The 21,473-nt window shown below is 46.5% G+C and overlaps 1 protein-coding gene across 6 annotated transcripts in view; it reads left to right on the forward strand.

Annotated features, from left to right (window-relative positions):
• The window catches only part of PLEKHG1 (pleckstrin homology and RhoGEF domain containing G1), a 237,951-nt gene that overhangs the window by 101,089 nt on the left and 115,389 nt on the right, over window positions 1-21,473 (forward strand). Inside the window, exon 1 of one of the 6 annotated variants that reach the window (XM_047858244.1) lies at window positions 20,038-20,119. The exons of the other annotated variants lie outside the window; for them this stretch is intronic. The gene's annotated coding sequence lies outside the window, so the exon portion shown is untranslated. Of the gene's footprint in view, window positions 1-20,037; window positions 20,120-21,473 lie in introns of those variants that run through there. 6 annotated transcript variants of the gene reach the window in all.

Consider the following 21,473-nt stretch of genomic DNA (forward strand, 5'->3'; position numbering starts at 1 on the left):
GCAAGAGTCCTCAGGAGGTTATTGGAATGATTCAGGTCAAGATCACGAAAGTAACGGGAGAGATGGGATGGAGAGAAGGGATATAAACTTAACTGATTCTATGGTATGGCCTGTGGAAAAGTTATCATGGCTGTTCTTGATGGAGCTCTGTTGTCTCAACGATTGTACCTGTGGGATTTTAATTACAGAAATGACCGAGTAACAACACAGACTAATGCCACTCAAAGGAGATTTTTTATTACTTAGATTTCCCGAAAGGAGGGCCGTGGCCTGCCGTGCAGGACCACCTGGGAAGCACCAATGTCAGTCGGGAGGCAGAAAGGAACCAGAGGAAAGCCTAGGCCCAGCCTTTATTGGGGTTGCCCATGCAAGGCAGGGCAGGCTAAACAGCCTAGGATTGGCCAGTTCGAATAATCCCAGCAGGCCTTGGGACATGGGGATTGTCCCTCGCTGTCTGGCCCCTGACCCTGGGATGAGTGTAGAGCAGGAAAGTATTGCTTTGGTACCTAAGAGTTAGATAAAGAGGTGCTTCCGAGTACGGGCTCTGGATCGCAGGGGAGATGTAAACCACTTTGGCCCTGTAATTAACGGATGCCAAGTAGGCGAATACAGAAGCTAAGAACACACAAGTTAGAAAATTTATGTACCAGGACGCTGGGCTAAATTCTTTTCGTGCTTGGTCTCACTTCATCCTCTCAGCAACCCGCAGCAGAAAATGAAGCGGTGGAAACCTGTGGAAGCTTCCCCAGAACTCACCGGGCCAAGGAACAGGGGTGAATTCATGTGGCCGCTGTCCCTCCACAAGTCTTTTCTGTTTCTCCCAGCTTTGTCAGAATAGTGCAAAGATGCCCGTATTGTGTACTGGCGGCCTGCCTTTCGGCATGTTAAAATTAAATAAGTACATTGTGTGACTTAAGCACTGTCTTCTCCCTTCCTGGAAATTGCTTCTTGACTTTTGGCTTCTCTCTCCCTCCCTCCCTCTCTCTTTCTCTCTCTCTCTCATCATTCTAACTCTGGGACTTGGAAGCTCTCATGTCAGCAAACAAAGCCCTTGGCACGTTGCTCTCTCCCCAGCATCATCAGCCGATGATCCTAATTGCCTCTGGAATAATCTCTGAATTCCCTGGGATAGACTGTGAGGTCCTGCATCAGTAACTGCCCTGTCTGGTCACAGTCCGACGCACGTCCTTGGTTCATGCCAGCTACTCCCCGTGAGCTCTCTCCCTTCACAGCCGCCATGGCTTTGTTCTCTTAGACTCCGCTGCCTTCTCACCCCCTCTTTCCGTGACTCTTCACCCGTCACTTGCCTGAGGAGTCAGCTCGGGGCTCAGCCTCTGTGGGAAGACGTCCACACGTAAATCATGCATCTACGAAGCCTATACTTTGCGCCAGCTGTGAGGGGGATGTGGAGCACGAGAGGCCCAGGTCAGGAGTTCAGGGAGGTCGTGACTCGATTGACAGGCAGGGTAAAGTGGAAAAAGATGCAAAGAACACGTCAAGAAAATGGGGAGTTAGACGCTGTTCCCCACCAAACCGGCACCTCTTTGTACGTAGTCATTACTTCACTTGTCTTCATCTTTCTACTGGCTTCTGACTGTTTGCCTGGGAGCTTTGACTCTCCAACAGGACGGTGGGCCCTCAGACAGAGGCACCTCCAGTCCAGTCATAAGAGACTTTGCCGAAGGAACGTGGCGGAAACTGCTGTTTTCTCTCCCCCGTGCGTTCGGTTCTGCGTGGACAGTCCCCGTCCTCTTGCGTAGAGCTTTGCACAGGGAGTTATCAGAGCCGTGGGAGATGTCTCCGTCCCCGCATCAGACCGGCTGGTTCAGAGGCCACTTTTGCCGCGTCCCAGGCGTATGGCTTTGGACATTACGGAATCTCTCAGTGCTTCACTTTTCTCAAGTGCAAAAGAGGGGCGCTAGCAATGCTTACCTCTTAGACATGTGAGAATGACGTGAGTTTTAACAAATCTGCAGAATGGCACCTGGCACATAGTGAGAAATCGGGAAGTGTCAGCTCTCGTTATTAGCTGGTACCGTGTGGTCCTCGTGACTCAGTCCTGTCTTTTAGATGCGTTCCGGTCAATTCCTAGTAACCGGAGCTGCCTAAACCTCCACGTTATCGCTCCCATCTATCTTCCGTGCTAGGAAGTCTTTATAAAACCCAAGTTTAAAAACTTCAGCATAAACATTTCCTCTGGAATACTAGAGTTATTGGTATGTCACGATTCCTACATTGACATTTTAATGGCCAACAATGGCTTTAAAAGAATTGGGAGGACACACAGCATCTGGTAGGCTCCATATTGGAGTTCCTGTTGTGTTTTTGTTTCCATGTGAACCTTATTTTTTCAAAAGTTTATAAGCCTTTTGCTCCGTGGTGAGATTCAGCAACAAGTTTCCGTTCCAAAGAACAATATTTGTTCTACTTGAGAATTGACCCCGGTTTCCATTCTGGTTGCAGAGAAGTTGCTCAATGCTTTATGCTTCTCGACCTTGAATTGAGCTTGACGTTTTTGCATATGTACTTTTTCATATTTGGCCATTTTGAGAAACTTCTCAAAGACTGTAAATACCGCACATTGTCCTTTGTCTTTTTGTTTGTTTGTCTGTCTTTGTCCTTTGGTTTTTAGCTGCTGAGTCGTCGCCTTTAGTTGGCCTTTATCTGCGCTAAGGATGTAGAAAATGTGAGGCATTTACTAGAAATATTCAATCACTCTGTAGTTCCTGTTCTATAGACGAGGATCCTTGACTGCAGAACATATTTCTTCCTCTCAAAGAAAACTTCTGATTCCCCTTTCCTCGAAACTTTGAAGTACAGGGCAATGGTTGAGAATACGGACACTGGAGTAAGCAGGCCTGATGGAACCCTGGCTTTGTGCTCAGCAGTAGCACCTGGGATGCGTTACATAGCTCGCATGAACCTCAAACTGCCCATCTTTGAAATGGGGATGAGCAAATTCTTACAAGGACTGAAAGAAACAGTGCATTTCCAGGGCTCACAACAGTGCCTGACCAACACAAGCGCTCAAATGTTCACTGCTGTTGTTTTGCAAAGATCTGACCCTCCGGTTTCTCTGATGAATTCTGTCTGGTTGCTGAAGATTTCTGGAAACAAAATGTGCCCTTCTTGAACGGAGGGGGGTTTTGTGAGGAAATGTCTGTATAGTAACCAAGTGTAGTCACAGTACTTAGGAAGAAAGAAGGGAGAAGACCCATCAAAATAATAATTCAGATTTAGAATTTTCACCTGAACGGTGCGAATGGATGGTTTTCTTGGCGACTCTCACAACCAATTGGGTGAACTTGGGGCACCCTATATAAGTTACGCAGCGAGTCCGGAAAACTGGTTATCAACCTAAAACGGTGTCAAAAGCCCTGGCTGTGTATCGAGGCTGTGATGAGGACGAATTGAGTGTACAGGAAATGTTTTAGAACCATTTCCCTCTGTAACCATTTTGAAAAGGCCACATGTCCTTTAAATTATTTCTTTGATATTTCAGTTGAAAGTCGAGGAAGCGTGGCAGTGAAATTCACCCTAAAACCAAGAGACCCTCGGTAGCGCCGTGGGCGGGAGCAGCAGAGGGCTTCGTGAGCGAGGTCTCTCCTCCTCTCCCCAAAGCCGCGAGCCACTTCAGGCCTGCAGGGCTACTGCGCTGGCAGCTCTGGAATAATCTGCAGATTCCAATTTGAAGTCAGAGGATGACATTTAGACGCGTTCATCTTGCGCGGAAGCGCTTTGAATAACTAGTTACCCGCATACACCGATGCACACACGCTTCTCCCGTCTTCGGGGACACATCAGTGCATGTTCCCCGTGGTCTGTTTTTCTTCAGCCCCGTGGAGCTCACTTTGTGGCTGCGTCCCTGAACAACATCTCTATGCAAAACGCACGGAAGGAGTCTTAAGCCGACCAGAGTTTGAATTATGAATCCCTGATTCGTGAGCATATTTTTGCCAGCGCTTTTTTAAGTCCAGAGATACAAAACTCTGTGCAGGAGAGAGAGGTCTCAAGGGAACTATTTTAAAGGTATTCTTAGTGTGCGTGACACGGAGTCCGCTGATGGTATGTGATGAAGGTTTTCGAAATCCGCTTGAAAGCTTTAACAGAGATGGCTTTCTCTTCACCTGTTATTAAAGAGAAGACTTTGTTGTCTTTCAAAGGATAAAATTACAAGCTGAAATAGAATGTATTTGATGGTTTGATTCTGAAAAAGTAAGGACCATCTCAAACAATTTGTAAATTCTTGAACTTAAGAAAAACGCATAAAACGGTGCATTTCCAACCACTTGGACCTACAGAGCAATTCAGCACACTGTAGGCAATGGAGAGAGCACTGAACTTGGAGTCAGGCCTGCAGTTCTCAAGCTCTGTGCCTTGGGCAGTTCATTTGAATGCTGTCCCAGTGTCCTCAGAATCTTTGTGAGGTGGCCAAGCTTAGGGCAACAGCCCTTGAAGGAGAGAGTCCCAGGTGGGCAGGGGTGTTTGGGGGAGGAGGTGGGGTTTTCAGGACACTCCACTGGGATGAGTAGGGATGCCTGGGGGACTGGGGGGGCTGCACCAGTGTGGTCCAGGGTAAGCTTCTCCTATTTCAGAGCCCTGCCTAGGGCTGGCCCTGGAAGGGGGGTGGGGGGAGCTCTCTGCAAAAGTTCTGCTTGGTCATTTGGAATTCAGATGACCCCAGCGGGGGTTGTACAGTGGAGGGGAGTTTGGGTCCTCTGCCTAGTGAAACATCTGTTTACTCTGGCTGGCCTTGCTGCTGGGAGATCCACCATGCCGACGTGCCGACGGGTCCCCACCATGCAAAAGGAAAATGCCACTTTTGGTTTCTAATACCAGAGGGGCGTTCTTAGGGTGAATAATCAAACATGTCACCCCATCATTACCTGCTTAGGAAAGTACTTCTGGGATGGACTCAGAGAATCTGCTTCTTAGGAGCTTCTGAAGACATTTTGTTCTTCTGGTGGGCTGCTGCTGCTGCTTTTTAAAAAAAAAAATATTGCAGCTAAAGACCAAATATTGGCAGACGCATCAAACGGGGAGGTCAGTTGTGAACTACCTTGTGTTATGTCAGTTTTGAAAGATAGTTGTTAATGAAGGAAGTTGTTGGCCTATCTGTGGTTTGACTTCTTTTTTTTTTTTTCTAATGCTTCTTTATTTTTGAGAGAGATAGAGCACAAGCAGGGGAGGGGCAGAGAGAGAGGGAGGGAGACCCAGAATCCAAAGCAGGCTCCAGGCTCTGAGCTGTCAGCACAGAGCCCGATGCGGGGCTCGAACTCACGAACCGCGAGAGCATGACCTGAGCCAAAGTCGGATGCTTAACCAGTTGAGCCCCTCGGGCGCCCTAGTTTGACTTCCTAACCTGACTGGGTATGATGAAAATAAGATGCACAATAAAACCTTACCTATTCCAGCTAATTAAAATATTCAATTTTAATATTTTCAAATATATATGTGTATGTGTGTGTGTGTGTGTGTGTGTGTGCGCGCGCGTGTGTGTGTATACACATACATACAAGAATGGTCAAGGAAGAATACTTGGGGAACCTTTAATGACTTTAATGACTTGCTATAAGACTCACTTATAATGAATACAATAATGGGGGCTTCTAAAGATTACTTTTAATTTGATTATAATTTTTAAGCATAGTCTCTGGAAAAAAAATCTTTTAAAGGTCTTTTTTTCAAGGAGAGTCTTATTTAAGTACCACCAGATGGTTCGACACTGGCGGTCGTGTTCATTGTCTTTACATCTCCCTTTTGTTTCTTCCCTTTGTTCTTATGTCCTTTACAACCAAAGCGCACCTTAAAACTAATGAAGTTCGAATGACCTTCGTGATCTGGACTGATGTCAGCGTCCTGCTTTTGTTTCTGTCCTACCGTCACGCAAAACGTTATCATTGGGGGAAACTGGGTGAGGGCTACAGGAGACCCCATTGTATAGTTTTTTGTTTTCTTGCCGCTTCTTATGGACTTATGCTTATTTCAAAAAATAATTTTTTCCAGGTAATGTTCTTTAGAACCCTTACCTGAAAGTCTAGTGCCTAGCAGGTATTCTGAAAAGGTGCTTTGGTTCAGTAAGTGACTACCGAGTATTAAGTCCTGGGAGGTTTTGTGGGTGACCTTATAATTACCTCATAGATGTTGATGCTCCCTAAATGCCTCCTGAATGTCATGCTCTTTAAATCCCCTTGCTAATGGGGAAGAGAGCGTTCTGGTTCTGAGATCTGTCTACTCACTCGGGTCGTGCCATTTCACCCTACCTACCTGCCTGAGCAAATGGGCTAGCAAATAACCCTTGGGCTCTGTTAAATAATAGGAGCCATGATGTTTAAAGCTGGCTGGCACTCTGGGCACACTCCATGTGTGCCAGGCTCGGTCAACCTTACACTCATTAAATTGCATAAGCCTCTGAACGCCCTGTGACAACACGAAACACTAAGCAACTTTAAATGTGGCAAGTTTAAACAATAATTAAACAATGTCCCGACTTTCAAAATAGTTCACTCTACCGGGGATCGTAATGAAAGATCCTCTTTGGAGCAAATAAACAAAAAAGTTCCTTTTGAATTATAATGTAAACAAAAGAAAACTTTGAAATGGTCCCATCGTCCTTTTCTTCTGAGAATAAATACTGGCAATTATTCATGACCCCTGCTTCTTTTGCTAAAACTCCCGCTAGGGTTAGCATTAAAAGAGCCAAACGTTAGATTATAAGTTTTTGGTAAATAGCTCAGAGTGAGAATAATGCTCACTATTTATTGGCAATAAGCAGGATCGTATCGTTTCAGATCGGTTGGATACAGAGGTAGGTAGGGTCATAGTGAAGTACCAGCATTATAGTGAATCGTGATGCAATGTGCCTGCTTGCCAGAAAGAAGCTTCCAGATGTCTCAGCTAAACTAGAAGGAGGAGAGCATCCCATGACCGTATCCGGGACTGCTCTAGCAGGCCTCCCAGTCTCCCTCAGACTCTCACTGTTACGGAGCAGCTGGTAGCCACCATTTACTGGGAAGATACAAAGTGAGAAGAGCCAAAACCTCATTCTGGCTCAGAGAGTGACTGACGAGGTCATTGGTTCTTAAAATGTATTCCCAAGACCAGAAGCATCAACACCATCTGGGAACTTGTGAGAGATTCTCAGGCCCCACCCCAGACCCACAGAGTCACACTCTGAGGGCGGGTCCGAGCAGTCTGTGGTGAGCAGGCCTCCTGGGTGATTCTGATGGTGAGAGCCACCGGCCTACCTTACCTTGGGTGATCTTCTTCCCAGGCTTTAGTTACTTCCTCTACAAAATGAAAGATTTATAGTAACTGTTTTTCCGAGGCCCCTCTCTAAACTTCCAAGGCCCACGTCCCAAGCTCTCTAATTCTATATAAATCTGTGGTGTGAATGGACACATCCCGCAGAATTGCATAGTGAGAAAGAGGGCAGGCTCTGAAATCCGACCGCCTGGGTTCAAATTCTGGTGTCTCCACTTGGTAGCATGGTACACGCAAGCAGCCTACTGAAGGTTCCCGTTCGTGAAACTTTCTTTAGGAAGGCGTCGGTTGTGGTTACGGATGCATGTAACACCTGTGATTGCATCCGTGTTATAACTAGAAGAAAATGAATATAATGAGTTTAGGCTTATTTGCGTCTGGGGTTCTTTTTATTTATTTATTTATTTTTATTGTTTTTTTTTTTTTAATTTTTTTTTTCAACGTTTATTTATTTTTGGGACAGAGAGAGACAGAGCATGAACGGGGGAGGGGCAGAGAGAGAGGGAGACACAGAATCGGAAACAGGCTCCAGGCTCTGAGCCATCAGCCCAGAGCCCGACGCGGGGCTCGAACTCCCGGACCGCGAGATCGTGACCTGGCTGAAGTCGGACGCCTAACCGACTGCGCCACCCAGGCGCCCCATCTGGGGTTCTTTTTAATCATTTGACGATAGTCTATCCATAATGGGAAGAAAACTAACGTGATTGGATGCCTCCTGGTGCCATGCACCGTGGTGGTTTTAAGTCTCCTATCACTTAAATCAAATGGGAACCCTGTGAAATAAGATGGTCCCTGATTTTAAAGGGACCGAGTTTCATTGAAATTCAAGTCCGTGATCGTACAGTAAGTTATAGATCCGAGATTTGAAATTAGGTATATTTCACTCCATGATTCACCCCTCAGCAGCACTAGGTTAGCCATTATATCTTTAAAATACAAACTAACCAGCTGAATAAATAAAATAAAATATAAACTAAACTTTAGGCCACAAGACACAGACATCTTTTGGCTCTTCACCAGCGTGACTGGATAACACGGTGGTTCTCAAAAGCTCCAGTGCATGGAGCACCTTCTGAAGGACACTGGCAACTTCTGACCATCAGCAACACTTCTCTCCTTTGTGCCTGCAAAAACCAAAGGACTTCACCTAGATGGGTGTTTTACCCTTCACCATTCTCCCTGTCTGTGTGGCCTTCATATGAGAAAATGACTGGTGTACTTGGAAAGGTCCCAGCTGCCAGGGAGGGACAGCCACACCCAGGCTTTCAGACTCACGACAAAGAAAATCGTACTGCCTCTCTCCTTACAGACCTCCTTCCCAGAATTTAAAGATCAAAGCAAGTTAGGAGACACAGAATTATCTGTAAGGGCTTTTAGATTTTGACTCAATACCTGAAATATTTTATTCTGTCCATTAGAAAAGCCCTATTCCACTTGAAGGGTACTTCCTGTAGTATTTCTTTTTTTTAATCGAGAAAATAGGGGCAGTCGGGTGGCTCAGTCGGTTGAGCGTCATCCAGCTCAGGTCATGAGCTCACGCTTCATGCGTTCGAGCCCCTCATTAGGCTCTGTGCTGACGGTGTGGAGCTTGCTTGGGATTCTCTGCCTCCCTCTCTCTCTGCCCCTTCCCTACTTACACGGATGCTCTCTCCTTCTCTCTGTCCAAAAAAAAAAAAAAAAAAAAAAAAGAATCACTTTAAGAAAAATATATCCTAGTGTTTGGGGCCCACCTTCCAGACAATATGCCGTTTTTATTTTATTTTTTTATTTTATTTTATTTTTTTAATTTGTTTAACGTTTATTTATTTTTGAGACAGAGAGAGACAGCATGAACAGGGGAGGGTCAGAGAGAGGGAGACACAGAATTGGAAACAGGCTCCAGGCTCCGAGCTGTCAGCCCAGAGCCCGACGCGGGGCTCGAACTCACGGACCGCGAGATCATGACCTGAGCCGAAGTCGGCTGTTCAACCGACTGAGCCACCCAGGTGCCCCAATATGCCGTTTTTAAAATCGTGTCTGATGGTTGTTTAATATGATTTTAGGAGACTTGCAGAGTTTTGTGTGGCATTTTTGCATAGTTGAAAGTATTTGGTGCCGTTCAGTTTGCTTATTTATGTATTATTATTTCTGACAATGTAACTCCATTAATTTCAAGTGTTAGTAGTTTGACTGACTTAGTAGAATCTTCACTTTGGCGATTTTCATGAGTGATTTAAATAAGATTTTAACAGTAGCCAATATTCATTTTCTATAGGCCCTTGAATTTCAGGGTTGAAAGTATCCTCAATGGTTGGTAAGCCAACTCCATTTTTTAGCTCTTAGGATGCCAAAACCCCATCTTAGTTGGTTCTTGGAGGACAGGGAGGAGACAGCAGGTTCCCAAGCATGAACCCCTAGTGTCCAACCAACCTCTCTGGCCCCTGCGGGCGGATGTGTCCACAGCACAAAGGTTCTCTTAACTTTACCTTTGCTTCACACAAAATCTTTGTGTGGTTTCCTTGCAGTGGAATTGGACTGATCTCGTGTGGGTCTAAAGGGCCCCTCTCGTCCTTCTAGAACCAGCCCAAGTAGGAAACTGAAGCGAATTTTCCTACAAAGTCCTTTGCCTCTGACTCCAACCTTTCTGACTACTTCTATTTATAAGCTTCTGTCCCCCTTTTGGGGAGCCTAATGTTAAGCGTTTGAGGTCTCTAGTTTTTCACTGACCCCATAAGCTTTTCCTCTTTGGGGTGGTGGAATAGGGGAGGTTGAGGGAGAGGTTTGGGAGCTGGTAACAGACTTGAGCCCCTCCCCCCCCCCCCCCCAAATAATGACCCTCAACCTTTACAGTGACAAAAATCACCCGGGGAGTTAGTGACCAATGCCCATTCCAGGCTCTGTCCCTAAAGATTCCGATTTAGTGTCAGGGCCCAGCAATCGGGTTGCTTATTGAAAACACAAGCTGATGGTGATTGTATTCATCTACTCAGGCTCACGTACAGGATACCCCAGACTGGGTGCCTTAAATGACAGACATTTCTTTTCTCCCATTCCTGGTGGCTGGAAGTCCAAGGTCAGGGTGTCAGCAAGGTAGTCTCTGGTGAGGCCTCTCTTCTCCACTTGTGGACAGCAGCCTTCTCTCTCTCTGTCCTCACACGGCCTTCACTTTGTGTGGGAGCAGAGAGAGAAAAAGACCTCTGTTGTTTCTTCTTCTTCTTAAAAAGGCTCCAGTTCTATCAGATTAGGGCCCCACCTTATGACCTCATTTAACCTTAATTACCTCCTTAAGCCCTATCTCCCAGGGCACCTTGGGCTTCACCGTGAATTTGGGGGCGGGGAGGACACATTTCAGTCTATAACCTTACGAGGTGCTGTACCCTGAAAAAATGCTGGTTTAGAGTGTGGACTAACAATCACAGAATTCATTTGTCAAGTATTTGGTTGACAAGACCATATGGTAACTGGTGTATTAAAATATCTAAATACATTAAAATTCCTGAATTTTGGGGCGCCTGGGTGGCGCAGTCGGTTAAGCGTCCGACTTCAGCCAGGTCACGATCTCGCGGTCCGGGAGTTCGAGCCCCGCGTCGGGCTCTGGGCTGACGGCTCAGAGCCTGGAGCCTGTTTCCGATTCTGTGTCTCCCTCTCTCTCTGCCCCTCCCCCGTTCATGCTCTGTCTCTCTCTGTCCCAAAAATAAATAAAAAACGTTGAAAAAAAAAATTTTTTTTTTAAATAAAAAATAAAAAATAAAATCCCTGAATTTCTACAAAAGAATGAAATGCAAAGTATATCTGGAAGGTGTGCTGTTAAAACACTCAGTTTCATGAATTATACACGGTTTAGCTCATCTTCAAGAGGAACTTTTTAAAAATTTTTTAATGTTTATCTTCGAGAGAGAGAGCACAAGTGGGGAAGAGGCAGAGAGAGAGGGAGACACAGAATCCAAAGCAGGCTCCAGGCTCCGAGCTGTCAGCACAGAGCCCAAGCCTGGGCTCGAACTCGCGAGCCAGGAGATCGTGACCTGGGTCAAAGGACGCTTAACCGACTGAGCCACTCAGGCACCCCTAGAGGAACTTTTTTAAAAAATAAAACTATGGAATGGGATTTATTGACACAGAAGAGAGAAAGAATCCTTAGCTCTCTAACACTTTCTTCTCTCAGCCTTTCCAGAGAAGCACCCCAGAAAAAAGACAGGGGTGCCAACCTGTCCTCACTTGGCCTGGAGTGGGGTTTCCCCAGACTTGCTGTGGCCCTCACCATCAATGTCTAGGCCCACCTGAGCCTGAACCCCCCGGGGCTGCAGTGGGGGGGGGGGGGGGGGTGGGCAGCTAGGAGGTGTGCTGAAAACGCGTGGCCTCGTAAACACATTTCACAATTGTGCAATGTAAGCGAGTTAAGTAGTCTGAAGTTTGTTAGACTTACTTGATCCACTTCAGTCTAGAATCTTTTTCCCTCAGGGAAGCTTTTAGCTTTCGGCTTTTCTGCCACATCAGGATTAGGGGAAAGTAGCTGGTTTTGTTTTCCTATCCCCTCACCCATTCCCTCCTCCTGGTACTCCTGAGGGAAGATATCACATATCAGAGACATTTCTTCTTCAGAAAGACTTGGGTATGCCTGCAAATCCTCACTGAGGCCTCTGTGTGTTAAAATTTTTATCTCCAGGGTTCAGAAAGAAAGAAACACTGGTAAAGGGTGCAGGATGGGTTTTTTTTTTCCCCCCTTTCTAGGAAAAATGCAGATGATTAACTCATGCCTCTGGGTGTCTCCTTCAGTGCTCAATATCAAAATACACAAATGCCCTTCCAAGTTACGGGGACTGTTTATTCCTCCTTTTTTTTTTTGCCCAATCTTACAGCCTTTGTTTATTTTGATGGTACTGGGATCTCCACTTTTTTTTTTGGTTTTAAACCTTATTTATTTTGAGCGAGAGAGAGAGAGAGCAGAGGAGAAGCAAAGAGAAAGGAAGAGAGAGAGAATCTCAAGCAGGCTCCGCGCTGTCGGTACGGAGCTTGACGCAGGGCTCAAACTCACGACCCGTGAGATCATGACCTGAGCTGCCATCAGGAGTCAGAAGATCAACCAACTGAGCCACCCACGCGCCCCAGGGGATCTCCACTTCTAGGTCTTAACTTCTGCCCTATTATTTTTATTTTGAGTTAAAACAGAAGTAATGTTTTATGAAGCGAGGATATGATACGTTAATGTTGACATTTAGAGCCCACTAAATGAACAAGATACTCTTGTTCAGAAGAGTATCACCAACAGATTCCCCGCTTCCATAGCTGTACAAGGGTCTGTAGATGGCAGGGACCCCCACGTGTTGCCAGAGCACGGAGGGTGGCATCCTTCTGGGGCCACGGTTTTTGTCTTCCCGTCCCAGGGCTTTTAAATGTCAAAAACTTGGGGCGCCTGGGTGGCGCAGTCGGTTAAGCGTCCGACTTCAGCCAGGTCACGATCTCGCGGTCCGGGAGTTCGAGCCCCGCATCAGGCTCTGGGCTGATGGCTCGGAGCCTGGAGCCTGTTTCTGATTCTGTGTCTCCCTGTCTCTCTGCCCCTCCCCCGTTCATGCTCTGTCTCTCTCTGTCCCAAAAATAAATAAAACGTTGAAAAAAAAATTTTAATGTCAAAAACCTAACGATACCGGTTTTTCGCGCGTTTGGTTTGGCAGAATTACCGATTAAATTGTTTCTCCTGTCGTAGTTCCTTCACAGAGGACGCTGCACAAAGTCTAAACCTTACGGCTAGGTTTGCGGAGACCTGGAAGGGGAAAGGTTTTGATTAATAACAGGGGTGGAAAAACAAAATGAGAGCTGATGAGGTTAAGTGGTAAAGACAATTCCAATTTCCTGACCTGCAAGGGACATGTTCCTCGCCCTCCACTGTAAACCTTTGCCCACACTCCCCTTACTAAATCTTTCCGTGGTGGTTTCTCGTCTGATGGCACCTCTTCCCCCTCAAGCTTTTAGAGAGAAATGACAAGTGATATTTTAAATTCTTTATGTTTCATATTTTAATGTTTGTTTATTTTTGAGAGAGAGAGAGAGAGAGAGCAGGGGAGGGGCAGAGAGACAGGGAGGCACAGAATCCGCAGCAGGCTCCAGGCTCCGGGATGTGAGCACCGAGCCCGACACGGGGCTTGAACTCACAAACTGTGAGATCACGACCTGAGCCAAAGTCGGACGCTCAACCGGCTGAGCCTCCCAGGTGCCCCACTTTACGTTTCATTTTTATATGACTTACAAACCGTCGGGAAGTAAAGTGTCCTTGCCAGATTATTTCCGGTAATCTGGTCATTCTAGGACTACTAACCTACTATGCAGTGTAGTCTTCAAATGGGGTCGTGTATGTGACTCAGAGTCAAGTGCTCCCAGGCTCCAGGGCCAGGCAGGTCATGGAAAGGGGTGAGGGGACGTGCGCAGTACTGAAAAGGGTGGTGGGGACCGGGACAGACTGGGAAAGCGCGCAGCCAGCGTAAAGGGAGCAAGCTCAGCAGCCCCATCGCTGCTAAGCAGGAAGGTACCGCCAGGTTAATTGTTCCTTTATTTGCTACTCTCCTTTCCCAAGTTAAAAAAAAAAAAAAAAACACAATCTGGATTTTTATGGGAAATATCCTGATGTTAAAAATGTTGTTCATCAATTGAAAGGAATTGAAAGAAAGTCTTCACCTCACACTCTACCTGCTCAGCCTCAGATCATAGCTTCCAGGGGAGACTCACGCCAGGCCTCACCAGCCCTGGGGGTGTGGGTCAAGTCACGTTAATTAAAAGACTAAACCTTGCCGGTTCAGTGTCCCTTCCCACCAGGACAGGTAGAAGACCTCATCTCCTTTCGGTCGACTCCTTTCCCTCTATTTCCCTCCCTGCCTCCCTGTTCCCCCTGCCTGCACTGTCACTGCCCTTTGTCCAGGATGCCTCCCTTCCCAGGAGCCCCTGCCCTGAGATATCTAGAGTCCGCGGTTGGCCATCCAACCCCCGTCCCAAGCTGCTGGTGCTCACCTCTCTCTCTCTCTCTACGGGGAAAGGGTTCCCTTCCTCTTATGTTTTCTTCCCTTCCATAGAAGAGCCCCACAGCTAAGTTGCTTGAGATGTGACAGCTGCCCTCTCCCTCCCTTCCACTTTCTCTTTCTCTCTCCTCCTCTGCCCCCCTCTCTCCACCCAATTTCCATGGAGGCTTGACCAGGACACTCATTACAGTGAATTTGTTCTAATCACCATGATTGCATGTGTGGAAAGTATATGAGCTCCTAGGATAATTTAGAACTAGCCATGCTTGTCATTATCTGTGTGTTATAAGAGCATAATTTTTGCAGTCGTATGGTTACATTGACTTTTACGTTACCACTATTCCACTATTCCAGGAGCGTCTTTTTTTTTTTTAATTTTTTTTTAACGTTTATTTATTTTTGAGACAGAGAGAGACAGAGCATGAACGGGGGAGGGGCAGAGAGAGAGGGAGACACAGAATCGGAAACAGGCTCCAGGCTCTGAGCCATCAGCCCAGAGCCCGACGCGGGGCTCGAACTCCGGACCGCGAGATCGTGACCTGGCTGAAGTCGGACGCTTAACCGACTGCGCCACCCAGGCGCCCCGGTTTATAGATTTTAGAAGCGTTCTTAAATCTCGTAGACTCCTGCGTTTTCATTGGGGACCTAGAGAGAGGTTGGTAACTTGCCCAAGAGGACACAATTGTCAGTAGAGCTGAGATTCCACACATCTCAACTCAGGGCCTTGTGTCCTTTCCACCCATCATTTCAGGAGGAGTAAATGATGGTTTGGATTGCATAGAATAAGTTCCGTTTGGGGAGTGACTTTTATTCTCACACCGCTAGGGTGGTAACCGACGGTCCTTGTGAAATTAGCTCCCCGGTACTCTCAGGGCAGCTTAGTTCATTGGGGTCTGCCATCTTGTTATGTCCTAATTTTCACAGACTCCCCAGCAGATGTCATGTTTGGGGCCACACCGGCACTAGGAAGTTGTCCCTCACTTTGTATCTCCTAGGAAAGGTGACCAGCTGGTCCTGGGAAGTGCTCAAGGGTCAAATGCATGCAGTCAATCCCTAAGTCCCCTGGAAGTAGTAAAGACAGAGTGGGGTGACCCCCTCCCCCATTCTGTCCTTTGGTGACCCTTCTTGTTTTAGGGCTCCTCTGACGTTCATTTTAACCTGATTATACTTGGATAAAAATGCTGGGCAGGGACATTGACAGCGTGATACGCCGTAACCATACCTTACAAGGGGCCCTGTCCAAGTGGTTGGGCAAGGACGGAGTCACGGACACTGCCCTGGCAGCTCTGCCCAGTGTCTGGAAGGGGCGGAAGAAGAGTCGAGAAGAGAGGGGCTGGTACGTTCAGATGGGAGGATGGGATCACCCCAGAGTAGGGAAAGAAACTAGAACATACTTTAATAAGAAGTATGCAACCCTAGTTACTTAATGCCACAGTATATTTGTAAACGAGGTTGTCCGGGGGCAAAGATGTCCGCCCAGTGGCCACTGTGGGTGAAATGGAAAGTTTACCAGCAGTTTGCATTTACGGGACATGCAACCACCTGGGTGGTCTCTCTCTTCCCTCTGCCTGGCTTCCCCAAGTTAGCTTCTTCTCAGCCTTCAGACGTTAGTTCACACATCCCTCCCACAAGGCCGCTTTCCCTGGCCGCCCCAAACCAGGTATGGTCCCCCTTGATGTGTTTCCATTGCTCCCCGTGCTTTCCTTGCATAGCACACATCTCATAGTAGAATTCATCACTCCTTCATGTGATTGTCCAGGGTCTGTCTCCCGGGGCCACATTCTGTGTCTTTCGGAGACGGGGCGTTGTTGCTGCCTCTAAAAATATGGCCTAGGAGGAGCAGGGAGAACATTTACTCCCCAGAGGGATGGTGTCTTTTTCAACACTTTTTACAGTAGTAAGTTGGCATAAAGATTAAAATTCTGAAAATACGTTGGTGGAAGCCATAGGAAGGCAAGATCTCGAGACTCGTGGAGAAGGTGGTCACAGGGTGGCGCCATTTTTAAGCACGCTCTCCACAGCGCAAGGGACAAGGAGCCATTCCCACCCCACTGAACCCTGCCTCCAGGAGTCACTTAGGGTACTTACTCAATAAACATCTGAATGAAGAGGCAAATACGAGTGGGAGACCTGATAGCATCTCAAACAATCAAGGAACTTCAAAATGGGGGGTGAGGTGTGATCTGTCTTAGGTTTCCTGAAGTGGCCCTTGCAGAAGTTCAAGAACTTCAGCTAAAGGTGAGAAAATACTCTAAAGATTAGGACCGCCCAAAGTGTAATGGACTCTTTGAGCAGGGATCAAATCGCCAGTAACTAACAGGACCCAAGCAGAGACCGGGCCTCTCTGGGGAGCTACTCTTAAGTGATTGCTTAAATGCCAGATAAGGGATTAGATTAGAAAAACTCAAAGTATCTTTCCAATATTGATGTACTGTTATCCGAGGATTAAAATCCATATATCCCCTACTCAAAAATAAACTCCATAAAGGCAGGAATTGTTAAGTGTTCATTGGTGTATCTTCTTGCGCTTAAGACAGTGCCTGGCACGTAGTAGCTCCTTAATAAATATGGCTGAGGCAATGAATTATATCAGTAGACAGCAAATTCAAAAATATATTTCTGGCATAGAGTAGGTTCTAAGCAAATGTGTATTTCATTGAGATGAATCAAGCAGGCCATAAATCAAAAAAGGGCTTAGATTTGACAGTATTCCACCCAGTAAAGACCCGATGGTCAGCATTCTGACTAAGCATGGGAAGTCCAACTGCTATCAGCTTTTCAGACCAGAGGTTCTGGAGTTAAGTATAAAACTGTAGGGGCGTCTGGGTGGCTCAGTTGGTTGGCCTTCCGGCTTCGGCTCAGGTCATCATCAAACGGTTTGTGGGTTCGAGCCCCGTGTTGGGCTCTGTGCTGACAGTGCAGAGCCTGCCTAGGATTCTCTCTCTCTCTCTCTCTCTCTCTCTCTCTCTCTCTCTCTCTGCTCCTCCCCTACTCATGCTTTCTCTCTCCAAATAAATAAATTTTAAAAATAATTTAAAAAAAAATTGTACCAGCCAGGGACCTGGCAAGAAACTGAAGTAGCACAGCTGGTTCAAATGGAGGTTGGTTTTCTTTAACGTTTATTTTTGAGAGACAGAGAGAGAGCAGGAGTGGGGGAGGAAGAGAGAGAGAGGGAGACCCAGGAATCCAAAGCAGGCTCCAGGCTCCGAGCTGTCAGCACAGAGCCCGACGCGGGGCCCGAACCCACGGACCGTGAGATCATGACCTGAGCCGGAGTCGGATGCTGAATCAACTGAGCGCCCCTCAAGTGGAGACTCTAATGAAGGGGTTACTTTATTAACGGTGGTGTGACCAAAGGAGGCAGCAAGGGGGTAAAGCACCCAGAGACTGAAGCAACAACAGGCAGCCCGACACTGTTCTTGGAGACAACCCACAGGGACCCCCAAGGGACACGGGAGCCCAGTGAGAGCCAGAACCATGGAGACTGGCTGCCAGCAGACCCCTCATCAGCCAGGGCGTGGGACGAAATGCCCCCTTTTCCCTCTCCTCCTACCTCATAATATCGGGGCTGCTGGTGAGCCAAACCCAGCTTAAAGCCAGCTGGCAGGGGGCAGAGGGCGCAGACCTGGGCAGAGCAGGGCAGAAAAAGATCGGGGGGAGGGGGTGTGGAGGCGTCAGCACATGGGAGATAACTGGCACATAAATTAACTTTGTGCTTCTGCTTTGATTCCACAAGCAATACATATTCATTAAAGAAAACGTAGAGACTAAATCAGTGGGTAATGAGGGGGTCTCCCCCACGATCCCACCTCTCAACCGCCAGTACGAATATTCTGGCTTTTTCTCCTTTTTTTTTTTTTTTTTTTTCTGTTTTTCTTTCCTGTGCTTGTATAGGATTCAAAGATTTCTATTCAGAATAAACCAAAGTGAATTGGGTGACACTTGTTTCTCAGCCTAATTAGGATTAAACCTGTAGCCGAACAGAGAGCTCTGTTTCCCTTCCTGTGTTCTCTCAACATAAACAAGTTACTTCATGTATCTCTGTGGGAACTAGGAAGCAGGCAAGCGCCTAGACTCACAAAAACTTCCAGCAAATTTGGCTCTCCGCCTGGTGACCAAGTAATTCAATGTAAGACGAAGGATGAGCCCGACGGAGCTCACTCTCCAAGACTGAAGGGAGAACCTAAGTGCAGGCCGCCTCACGGAGCTCGCTTTTACCGTCAACGTGAAGGTCCCATCCAATGTTAATATCGCTTGGAGGGCAAGGCAGGTTAGGAAAACGGAGCAGGTGCTTATGTATAGTTTCTAGTGGCAGCTGATGCCTAACACTCCTCCCACCTGTCATCAACTATCTAATGCTCGTCCAGTCCCGCTAGGCAGGAACGTCCAGAAGGCAGAGCCAGCGTCCCTTCACCGAGCCAGCACAGAACCTGGTGTCGGCTAGGTCCCCAGCCCAGTGAAGGGGCGTGGTGGTTACTGTTGAAGTCGAGAAACGGTGTGAAGGGAAAAGAAGGGTCCGCAGGTGGTTGCTGTGTGTGTGCCAAAGCTCTAACAGGCAAAGATCAGTACCCACAGTAACAGGTGGGTGTTTAAGATCCTTGTAATAATATCATCTCACTCAGCAGCCCTCACTGCCTTCTTTAGTTAAACAAAAAAAAAAAAGAAAAAAAATCCCGGAAGGTAATAAATCGTCGCAACTCTTTGAGAGAAGACTGAGTTCTGCTCTTCTGGAATGGGATCTATCCTTGGCCTTTTATAAAGTTCTGCCTGAATGGGATGGGGCTCGTGACTTGGTGCCGGAGGCCAAACGAATAGCTCATCCCACCCCACTTCAGTTCTAGAAATTAGATCGCCTCCCCGGTAATGAATCCATTTGCTCTGACAGGGTAAGCCCTCAGCCCTTGTGACAGTGAAGGGGGCCTTGGGATTGGGGGAGGGGATGGATGGCGGCCACCCTAAAGGATGGCACTTACCATGGGGAAGATTCAGAACCAGTTCAGAGGAGACTCATAGCTGCTCCGAGCAGCTTGTCTGTGTCTCCCTCGCAAGCCTCAGTCCTCACCTCTGCTGCTTTCAGTAATCGTCTCTCTGAACCCACCACGGCTTTACAGAGTCCACAGGCTAGGGGTGCCGCTGGTGATGTCTACCTGGCTGTGTCCCTCCCTGTCACTCCATGGCCTTACAGCTGTAAGGGAGGGAATGGCTGGCCAGGGGGTTTGTCTCTCTTCTCTGCCAGCATCTGAAATGGTTTTGCCAGTTCACATAAAGGTTATGAACCCCCCACGGTTGTTACTCTGAAACGATAATAGATTCTTTTTTTAAATTATTATTTTGGAAAACAGCACCGCAGGGTATCAATAGAGTATCCAAGCCCTTCCTACAAGTTCAAGTACATTTTTTTTTTTTAAAAGAGTGTTTTCAAAAGTATAGAGTGTGTTGAATGCCTTTCGTTATGAATGGATTAGATGTGTGTTATCTCCTGGAGAAAAATGTGTCTGGAAACATACTGCATTCTTAGAGGGATAATTAGTTCATTGTGCTTAGCACAGAGAGTCCTCCCATGGTGTCCTCAAAGATGGGACTGATCTACTATTGAAAGCAAGAGACTATTTGTAACATATTGCTTGCTCAATATCTAAAAATTGTTCAGTTCAGAAATAACTAAGACTTGATTTCATCGTCTCTGGACAATAAAGACCGAAATAGCCTAATAAAAGAACAAAGTGAAAAACAGAGCTAATGATTGTCCTAGACTCAGAGAAATGAGCCGATGGAGGAACACTCCAGAAACAGCAGGATTTTAGGCAATCTCAGTTGGCTTTCATGGCAGACTGACATATGACCGAGACCTGAAAATATGACTTGATTGCAAGGTAAGGGTGACTGTGAGAAAGTGTGAATAGTACATGTTGTGTGTTTCTTTTCTAAAATTCATATGACCGTGACTCGATACTGACATTTTAGTGCAGTAGGGGGTGAAGAATTGTTTTCAGTTGGAAGATTTGAGTACTGGAAACCATTTATTATTTATAGTTTGGTTTCTATTATTATGTTCAATACTCCAGGACTAACAACAACAAAAAAATAATAGCTGCATTTAATTTCCCCTATACGTAAGTGCTTTTGTCTGCCTTACATCTGTACCTTTTGTTAAGAGCAACCACTTTTTAAATTTATGAAGATAAACTCACGATTAAAATTATTTCACTTTGAAAATCATCTTTGAGAAAGAAAAAACCAGATTAGCTTTTGTGTTTGTTTAACAAAGTATATACTTTGGTTTGTATAACAATCGCAAGGCAGAATTTATGGCTAGTGACATTTTCTGGGTTTAGAGTAGACGGTCTGGAGGAGTGTATATAGATTTTTAATAAACACCTGCAATGCAGAAGGGTGTTAGTACATTACATCTCATTTTCAGGAGGAAGGTCAGTGTATCCTTCTAAGGGACATCAGTGGGGATGTGGCAGTTCTTGGCAGGCGACTGGCTCGAGTGTTTATCATATTTATTCTGTGGTATGCACTCAGAAAAATGTAATCTGCCTTTTTCTATCAAAGAAAAAAGCTCTAATGGGCTAAAAAAAAAAAAAAACCCTTAAGAATGTTTTGTCCGTGTCCTGTGCTTTAGAAAACGGTTGGTTTCACCAGTTTGGGAAATGGCAAGATCTTAAATCACCAGATAAACAGCCCCCCCTCCCCACTCCCAGCATTTATATTGTTACATGCTGTGTATAAAATATTAGTTGTGGTTTGAAGTACCCCTTGTAACTCCTAGCACCTCTGTATCTGAAAATGTAGGATTGTATTCTAAATCTGCTTTATCCGGTATTGGTTTTAGGAAGCAAAAATCTTCCCTTGCGTTCAAAAAACAGTGTGTGTGCCTTTGTACTGCTTCCTTTCTCCAGGACATTCCTTCACCCTTTGTTGCCCGGCTTCTTGGAGCTGTTGCCTGGCTGCAAAGTCAGCAGAGGACCGCAATTAGGTCAGACCCTGTTAAGTCCCTAGAACCGCACGCTCTCTGAGCCTCCCCCTCTCAGCCTTCCCAGCCCTCCTGGACAGTCCCCTTGTGGCCTCCTTCCTAAAAGACCTGTACGGTTCCTGGGGAGGACGCGGACGTGCACCGGCTAATTCATACTAGGGTAGCAATGACTCCATAAACCCTCCCGGGATAGATTCGAGTGTTCACTGACAACTTTTAGCTTAAACCAAAAGACCTGGTTTCTCATA

The sequence above is a fragment of the Prionailurus viverrinus genome, chromosome B2 (genome assembly GCF_022837055.1).
Source record: "Prionailurus viverrinus isolate Anna chromosome B2, UM_Priviv_1.0, whole genome shotgun sequence".
Classification (NCBI taxonomy): domain Eukaryota; kingdom Metazoa; phylum Chordata; class Mammalia; order Carnivora; family Felidae; genus Prionailurus; species Prionailurus viverrinus.